General features: G+C 36.1%; 2 non-coding genes across 2 annotated transcripts; both read left to right on the plus strand.

Moving 5' to 3' along the window:
* Positions 1–7,621: 7,621 nt before the first annotated feature.
* TRNAV-CAC (transfer RNA valine (anticodon CAC)) lies at positions 7,622–7,694 on the plus strand. The gene has a single exon. It is a non-coding gene; the product is annotated as a tRNA-Val (tRNA).
* Positions 7,695–7,758: 64 nt separating this feature from the next.
* Positions 7,759–7,831, plus strand: TRNAV-CAC (transfer RNA valine (anticodon CAC)). Its single transcript has one exon. It is a non-coding gene; the product is annotated as a tRNA-Val (tRNA).
* The last annotated feature ends 2,123 nt before the right edge of the window (positions 7,832–9,954 follow it).

Below are 9,954 nucleotides of genomic sequence, written 5' to 3' on the forward strand. Positions count from 1 at the left end.
GCTCCAAAAGGCATTATATGGACTTCCTCAAAGCGGTAGACAATGGTTCATAGAACTCGACCGGAGTTTCCGAGACATTGGAATCAAGAAACTAACTGGAACGAACTGTATTTATTATTTGCCGCATAACGCGGTAGTCCTCGTATACGTCGATGACTTGGTAGTACTTGCAAAGAATGACGATATCCAGCAAGAAATTTTCAAAGTTATTTCTCAGCGTTTCGTAATCAAGGATCTCGGTCCAATACAGAAATTACTCGGAGTCGAATTTGAGTTCAGAGAAGACGGATCATTAAAAATACACCAAGCGTCGTATATAGACAAGATTAAACGAAGTTATGGTATCAACGTAGAAATACCTGTGAGCCTTCCGGTGGCTTCAGGTGTCATTCTAACACGGAAAGACTGTCCTACCAACGAAAAGGAACAAGAACGCATGAAGCAGTTCCCGTATCGGTCATTAATCGGGAGTTAATTATTTATCGCACAGAGAACCCGTCCGGACTTTTTGTTCTCTGTAATCGCCCTATCCCAGTATAGCAGTAATCCAGGATTCTCACATTGGTGTCACCTTTGTCAACTGACGAGATACGTGGTGTCCACAGCAAAGCATGGTCTCATCTATGAATGCCAGCAGAATCCGGAACTTTCTATATATAGCGACAGCGACTGGGGTTCAGATCGAGATACAAGGAAATCCACTAGCGGTTACGCAGTACAACTGGGAACATCTACCGTATTCTGGAGGTCTCTACGACAGAAGTCCGTATCCCTCTCGACAATGGAGGCGGAGTATGTTGCAGTATCCGAGGCCACTAAAGAACTACTCTGGCTTATACCGATAATCCAAGAACTAGAGCATTTTGGTGTATATATCAGACATCCTACGATTTACTGTGATAATCAATCTGCCATCTTCTTTTCCGAAAACTGTGTCGAGAACCATCGATCTAAGCACATTGACATTCGATACCATTTTGTACGGGATATATTAGCTAAAAATGTGTTTAAGTTAAAGTTTGTAGAAACCAAAAAGAACCTAGCTGATATTTTTACTAAATTGTTAGGGAAAATGAATTTTTTTAACGGAATTAAGATTTTAAATATTGAATAGCTAATGTGTAATTGTTGAAAGTATTTATTAATCAAAGTATAGAATTTTGCATTATGTCAAAGAGGGCGACTGTGAGATTATGAACTTTGCCCTAATGTTTAAATTCACCACTAGTGGCGTCCTAGTAACTTTAGCCTATTCTTGAGTCAGCATTCTAAAATCTCAACGCACTTTAGTCAGTCTAGTTTTCGGTATCATGACGGACGGTTCATGTACCCTTCTCACCCTCGCCTTTAATTTAATTTAATTTATTATGTAAATACGTTAGTTAACCTTGTTTATTAAAAGCCTTAGTTATATAATTTCCCCAGTGTTATTTATTTCAGGAACAGTTATGACATTTTGTCTTTCACCGCTTACTAGTGAGAAGGCGCATAGGTTTACTAACTAGCTACCTTAGCTTTGATGCACCTAGGAGTAAGATCGATAAAAACATCCCAAAGCATGGGTCGACTCTATTGATGGAAGGTTTCGGTTGTTCGGCTGACTGGTTGGCCATGTCTTCAACAGGTTTTATCTAGGTCGAAGCTAGATGGACTACTTCTCTTTCACTGCAATTCCATTTACCATTTACTTTAATTCGGCAACGCGACATGTTTTAACCATTAAGCCTCAAAGACTGAAGATGCGATTTTTCTCTTAAATAACTTTATTCAAAACTTGGAAAAAATATCTTAAACTCTACACGGCGTTGCCCGAGTCGGCCGGAGCCCACCAAAAGCCTTAGAAAGTGTTTAGAAAAAAAAAATTCGATCCACTTTTCCATAAGATACGTTCCATAAATAATACACTACCTATACTTCGTTATGTTAGGGACTTACCGAGAGCTAGTTCGAGAACGACAAGCGAGAATTGAATACACTCGGCTTTGGCAGTTCATCTTCCTATTTAGTCTGTACTAAGCCTTTGGCAGCGTCTTACCAGGCGTAGCTTTAGGAGAATTTATTACGTTTCACCTACGTCACTTCATGACAAGCTCTTAGTAATCATTGACAACCTTGTGGAACATTATCTTATGAATTAATATTATTAGCAAGAAGTGATATCAAGTTTATTAGGGAGAAGATATAAGTTTTTTTTGTTTTTTAACAGGCACGGTTATTACGACAAAAAGGAATACACATTTAAAAATACATTAAACTAATTTAACATTTAAACAATTATGGGGCATTAAAACCGTAAAATATGCCTAAGTATTCGCGCGCCATAGTCTAGACCCCCTTTCAAAATACAAGGAGGGGACGTAAAAGGATGCGCCGGGCTATTTCGCCTCTCTTCAGTCGGAAAATACGTAATTTTCGTCATTCGCGTCGCGCTGACGTGAGTTTTCAAGAACCAAAGAGATGCTGGTTGTAATTTAGAGGCGGGGATTAACTCCGGACTTACGTTTGGAATGGAGATAAAGTTGGAAATGTGGCGAATTTATACCTTCTCCCTAATAATCTAGATATCACTTCTTGTTATTAGTCATAAAGCTGGATAACTGTAACAGGTGTACCGTATAGGCCTAATGATTGCTCCTGGGAGATTTATGACCCTTGAAGTACAAACCTCGTTGGTAAATTTAATTCGGTTTGTATACCCGTGTAGACGTGCTATCAGCATCAGCGACTTTTAATACATAGAGTAAATATGAAAATCTCTATTATCTGCTGCTAGAAATCAGCCACCATAGAGATAGCTGCAATGTAATGCACTTTTTAGGAAACCCACATTTTCACCTCGCTGAAACGACTCCGTGGAAATGGTCTTAGTGTTGCAAAGTTCGATCGGCAAGGAATACCATATATGTATAAGATGGAGTTTAGATTTGAAAAGTTTTGTTAAAACCTGCCTTAAGAAATGTATTCCTCGGACAGGGGACATCAGGTACTAAAGCCTTAAGAGTCTTTCGTTGGGAACTTCGGTACACGTTGTGGCTCATTACCTCGATAAATCGAAAACAGTCTACCCTATTTATTTGCGAAACGACCTGTGGTGCTGCAAGAACTTCTTCTCTGTTTAAGACGAAACATCAAGAATATTTCGACTCCCATCTGTCAATAATCGGGACATATTCTCAGAGTTTTTTTATTATTTGATTTTTGACTCGTTTTTTAAAAACATTTTATGCGCGTTTTTGTAATATTTTGAGTACAGTTGGCCCTGATTTGCAAATGTTTTCATAAATTGGGATCAGGTTTTGATTAAGTTTGAACAAGAAGGAATTTACTATAAGAAGACCTAAGTAGCGCGAATATACGCCGGTGTTAGTGGACAAGTAAGCCCTACCCCTTTCATGTCCGACATTGCTCTGCGCATTCCTATTGGATCCCGTGGGGATTGGTCATACAGACGCAAATGACGTATTTCAACTAGATATAAAACCTCGAGCAAAGTAAACAAAAAATGGAGGCTATCAGCGGTGCTGAAACGGTACGCGAATGGTTTTTAATTGCCCTTAACAAGTTAGTTAAGGGTTTTGAACCTAACTTCATGGATTTTGAATACGTGTCTCTACGTGAAAATCGTTCGCGTAATAGCGGCCAATAAGCTGAATTTAAACAGAACTTTCTCCAAAGAAACCTTTTTCAAATTTCTATTTTGAAAAGAAAATCGAACTTTTCTCAATTTAAGTATGAAATACCAACATACGATTTCTTACTGAATATGTAATTTCACAGTTCTTTCAATGGATATCGTGTTAGATTGGTGAATGCAAAAATAATCTTTTCACATATTTTATTTGAAAGTAACGAAATAGTCGATTGTCTACCATTGGGTCGAATCCCATTGGATCGAATGTCTCGTTCGACCGAATCCCATTAGACCGAATACCGCAATTTGGGCGGTTTTCCAATCATGAATTTTCCTTTCAATCCTTTTTTTCTATTGATTTTCCTATTAAACTTCTTGTTATTGCAGAAAATACTAAACCAAACGTAACCTAATATAACAGTAATGTTTTGGAAAAGGCATATTTTTGGAGAAGTCAATGAAGCTAAATTTCAATATTTTGGAAAAGGCGTAACATTGTTAAATGATTTATAATTTATTACTAACCTAATTTAACCAAACCTAACCTAACATAGAAGTAATGTTTTGGAAAAGGCATATTATTTGAGAAGTCAATGAAGCTAAACATCAATATTTTGGAAAAGGCGTAACATTGTTAAATGAATTATAAAATATTACTAACCTAACCTAACCTAACCTAACCTAACCTAACCAAACCAAACCAAACCTAACCTAACATAACAGTAATGTTTTGGAAAAGGCATATTATGTGAGAAGTCAATGAAGCTAAATTTCAATATTTTGGAAAAGGCGTAACATTGTAAAATGATTTATAAAATATTACTAACCTAACCTAACCAAACCTAACCTAACCTAACCTAACCTAACCTAACCTAACCAAACCTAACCTAACCTAACCTAACCTGACCAAACCTAACCTAACCTAACCTAACCTAACCTAAAAATAAAATTGATTTTCTTATTAAACTTCTTGATACTGCAGCAAATAATATGTGTTCACCAATAACATTCTTCAATAAATTTCAGAAAATAACTTCCATTTTTGGAAATTGTCTAACCCTAACCTAACCATACGTAACGTAGTCTAACCTTACCATTAAGAGATCTCCCTCCCAAGTACTAACGGCGCTCGATGCTGCTTAACTTCTTCGATCATCCAAATCACTTTATCCATTGCGCTACTGGAGCCCGGCAACTCAAGGAAAACGCTATGATTTTATATGTGTAAACCCATCCCATTCAGTCGAAAGCTCTTCCATTTAAATATTCCCATTCAGTAGAAAATCGCTCTTTGGGCTATAAATTGTTTTAAATTTGGCTACAATTTTAGAAATTTGAATTCGATCCAACGGGATTCTATCCAATAGGATATTACCAAATAGTCCTCAAAATGTGTTTCTCACGCCGAGATAAGTCGATTTTGAGTGTTTTTTAAAATCGAACCAGTCTTATTAATCGCTCGATTGAGATGAAATCACTTTAAACGAGCGTAATAGCGGCCACTAAGCTGAATTTAAACAGAAATTTCTCCAAAGAAACCTTTTTCAAATTTCTATTTTGAAAAGAAAATTGGTAGTTGACAAGTAGTTAAAATGCGAAATAGGATGGACTGAAAAATATATATTTTCCTACGCGCTAAAATATTGATATACAGTTAAAATGCGCAATCATTACTAAAGAACATCATTAGAAAATACGAATTACAATGATTTTGATAACAAACAAATTCACTAAAATGCAAAATTAATACAACTTCAAAAAATGGTAGTACCAGATGATTAAGCACATAAGCATTTACCATCATAGAAAATAGAACAATATTACTGCATGCGAGATTATTACGTACATATATACCCCAGAATATTCATAGAAAATAAACCAATACTACTTTTAATATGATTTAAAAGCTACAATGGTTATTATACGATTCTAGTACAAATATTAGGCTAGTTATTAAACTTAAATGTTCACAGGATTGACGAAAAAATATATTTTTTCTGACGCGCTATACACGCTAAAATACTGATATACGATTAAGGATAAAAATATGGAAATATTACTAAAAACATTACTATAATTATCATCAAATAATAAAAATTACATTTATACAAAACAATTCAATACTAATTTTTAAACTAAAGTGCTAATATATACGAATTAAAAAAGCTTACTAAATGCAAAAATATTACCAAAAACGCTGCGTATTCGTTAAAATATTGTTACATGTTAATAGTTGAAATACGTCAATATTACTATGAATAATACTTGAGATACATTACTATAAATAATACTTGAGATACATTACTATAAATAATACTTGAGATACATTACTATAAATAATACTTGAGATACATTACTATAAATAATACTTGAGATACTAATTAAAATACTGATACTGGGTATCTAAAATATATACAAGTAATGTATGTAGAAAATGTCAAAGAGTCTAGTTAATATAACCGTAGGGGGTAGTTTTATAGTCAGATATTATTCTAACTTTATCCACTACGACCTGATATGTTTTGGTCTGGTTGATCGTGATCAGAGTGTGATCTTGTAGACGTCTGATTTGAGGGCCAATAGGGACTTGAACCGAGTTCATTAGAGGTTCACCTTCGTTGTTTACTCCCAGTAGTTTCTTCATTGTTTCGAAATTTATATAATTTTCTGTAGAGGCGTTTAAATAAAATCCTTTAACTTTGATAATGTTAGTTTTTTTGCCGGTTTTAGGGTCTAAAATGTCCATAGAATAGTTCTTTGGTCCAGCACTCCTCCATTCGCAAATATACGCATCTTTCCCATAAGATTCTAATTCATTTTTGAGCTCCCCTAAATAATCACCAGTGGGTAGCAAATGAGCGCCGTCTGGGGAGAGGTACACTAAACTGTCAGTGTCATAATAAAAACAAAGGTCACCGACCTTTTCAAGATGTTTTAGTAGATGTAATCGTGCCATACCTGTTGTGAAACAAGCGATAACTACGTTTGTGTGTTTGTGCACAATCTCGTTTTCGAGAATGTGTTCGTATTTAACTAGTACTGTGTTTTCGTTAATTGTTAATAAACTTTTAACCTCTATATCCGGATTTAATATTAGTGCGTATAATTTGTTGGCATCTTTGATTAGTTCGGTGGAGGTGTGTCTTGTTTTCTAGCCGAATTTACCCCAAAAAGAGTTGAGCATGAGTTTGCTAAGGCATCTGAGACCTTCATTTTTCTCTACTTTAGTGATATCCAGTTCTACACCCTCTACGTCTTTGAAACTTTTGATATATTCCTCTTTGTCTTCTTTAGTCTGGCAATCTGCTGGAAAGCCGCTAGCTAGGGTTTTATACTCTAAAAAGGCATTAACGTAATCTTTAAACAACCCCCTTTTTTGTTTTGGGGTCATACTGTGTCACTTTGTATGACCAAGCCTCGTACATTCTCGTGACTGTGTAACCATTCTCTACTGCATGACGTAACTCATCGACTACCCATGTGCCTCGCAATTCTCTTTGTTCTGGAGTATGTTCGCAAGCACCTTGAAGCTGGGTTTTACAACATGTGTAGCATAATGGAAACGTTAGTTTTCCGTTAATACGAGCAGGCAAAACAGGATGAATTAGGTTTTGGGCCGGTAATACGTCGCATTTAAGAAGTCCATCAAACGAAAATATGTCAGGAAAATCGTCTAGTATGATTTCGGGATGTCCTATAGGTATCTTGGTGGTTTTGTTAATGAATGGGTATAAACTTGTGAAATCCACGTAATGAATTCGCTCCGATCCTGTTGTTTTATGGTATAGTTTCGTGGCACAACATCTACCCCCGAAGAATGCATCACGAGGGTCTAATCTTTTTACTATTTTAGGCATAATAGTGTGGTGGTTATCACGTCCGCTTCACGCGCGGAAGGTCCCAGGTTCTAGCCCTGGTAGATACATGTATTGACCATCGGGATTGGACATAAGAATTAGCTAGATCTCTTGGAAAACTCAGTGTTACTACGTATCTGTAGTGTGGTGGTTATCACGTCCGCTTCACACGCGGAAGGTCCCAGGTTCGAGCCGTGGTAGATACATGTATTGACCATCATGATTGGGCAAAAGAATTAGCTAGATATTTGGAAAACTCAGTATTACCACGTATCTATGGTGTAGTGGTTATCACGCCCGCTTCACATGCGGAAGGTCCCAGGTTCGAGCCCTAGTAGATACATGTGTTGACCATCGGGATTGAACATAAGAATTAGCTAGATATCTTGGAAAACTCAGTGCTACTACGTATCTGTAGTGTGGTGGTTATCACGTCAGCTTCACACGCGGAAGGTCCCAGGTTCGAGCCCTGGTAGATATGTGTATTGACCATCGTGATTGGACATAATAATTAGCTAGATCTCTTGGAAAACTTAGACTTACCACGTGTCTGTGGTGTAGTGGTTATAATAAATATTTAAAAATTATTTCACTTCACTTGGTTTAATAATGTGACATAGGTAGCTTACTTTTTCCCTATTTTTAAAACCATTAAACTAAGTAATATTAGAAGTTCAAAAGATTGTCCAAAAAATATGTTAAAAGCCCCAGTAAATGGTGCTTAAATGCCTAATATTTCCTTAATACTTGCAAATAATCTTAGTAAATGGCGTGAATTGATCATAGAAATGGGGTTAAAGTACGCCCTAAATGATGTCTTTTTTGGCACTGGAAAAAACAGCATATGTAGTGTTTGAATGCAGCATTATATTTTAGAGTGCAAATGTATGACGGTAAAGCAAACATAATTATTCAAAATTTAATTACATTAAGACTGAAGTAACAGATATTATATAAAAACGTCTTGGTTTGGACCAAGGCCGAAAAAAAAACGATATGTGTGAGGTTTGTCAATTGACTGAAGTTTCAGGTATTGAAATTTTTTTCTAGTTCTTTTTATCCACTCAATCCTTAATCAATATTTAATTCAATCAACTGATTTTACTGTTAATCGATCTAGTCCCTCTAAATTAATTGAAAAAATTACATATCTACGCTTTTTCAAGAACAATTAATTTCATGATAAAATGTTTTCGAAAATGTAATTGTTCTTGAAAAAGCGTAGATAAGTTATTTTTTCAATTAATTTAGAGGGAATGGATCGATTAACAGTAAAATCAGTTGATTGAATTAAATATTGATTAAGGATTGAGTGGATAAAAAGAACTAGAAAAAAATTTCAATACCTGAAACTTCAGTCAATTGATAAACCTCACACATATCGTTTGTTTTTTCGGCCTTGGTCCAAACCAAGACGTTTTTATATAATATCGTTGATGGGGCTGCCACCCCGTTGCGTTCGTATTTGTCCCTTCTCTATAATGTGTCAGCAATCCTAATCCCCTTCGTATATGAACCTCCTTTTACCGTTGATGGGACTGCCACCCCGTCGCGTTCGTATTTGGCCTTTCTCTAGAATGTGTCAGCAATCCTATTCCCCTTCGTATTTGCCATTTATCTAAAATGTGTCAGGAATCTTATTCCGTATATGAACCTCCTTTAATCGTTGATAGGACTGCCACCCCGTCGCGTTCGTATTTGCCCCTTCTCTGAAATGTGTCAGAAATACTATTTCCCTTCTTATTTGCCCTTACTTTTATCGTTATTGGGTCTTCCAACAAAGTTCCTTTAGTATTTGCCCCTTCTCGGAAATTCACAAGCCAGACATAATCATGTAAAACGTAGGTTGACTTTTCTTGCTCTTGTCGTTGTTTTAAACCAAATTATTTCAATAATTCTCAAATCGTCGCGTTTTTTAAATTATAACAGGAATCTTTAATGTTTCCACAAACATATCATATCATTAATACCTACATTGACTACTCGAAAAGGCTCCACAACGTTACGTTAGGCTCCATTGATACTTGTAAAAGACAAAAATTACTTGTTGATTTCATTAGTACCTAGTTTAGTGCTTTAAAGTTCATCGTCTTTAAAATTTGTTTTTTCTTTGAATTTTGTGGAAATATGCTTCATGATTTGCTTTAGCTAGTAAGATAAACATGTCGTGCAAACGCCAAGTAATTTTTCAATTCAACTGTTTATTATCTATAGACCATTCCTGTAATTCCATAGGAAAATCAAACAGCACAGGGACCAGGCCGCCATAAGAGTATTTTTTCCTCTCGCCTAAAAGCACCGCAAGCGGCAGTGTGAGCCGATTAGCCTCCCGCGTGTAGCGAACTAGCACTTCGTCTGGAGTTGCCTCTTTGCACGAGGGAACTAGCCTAATATGGCGGCCCCTCTCCTCTGCGTTGGTTTCTCTGCAAGTAGTTAGTGGAATGGTCTATTAATAACGTTAGGAAA

The sequence above is a fragment of the Phalangium opilio genome, unplaced genomic scaffold (genome assembly GCF_054372755.1).
Source record: "Phalangium opilio isolate 3A_F unplaced genomic scaffold, DU_Popi_V2 ptg000095l_1, whole genome shotgun sequence".
In the NCBI taxonomy this organism is placed as follows: Eukaryota; Metazoa; Arthropoda; class Arachnida; order Opiliones; family Phalangiidae; genus Phalangium; species Phalangium opilio.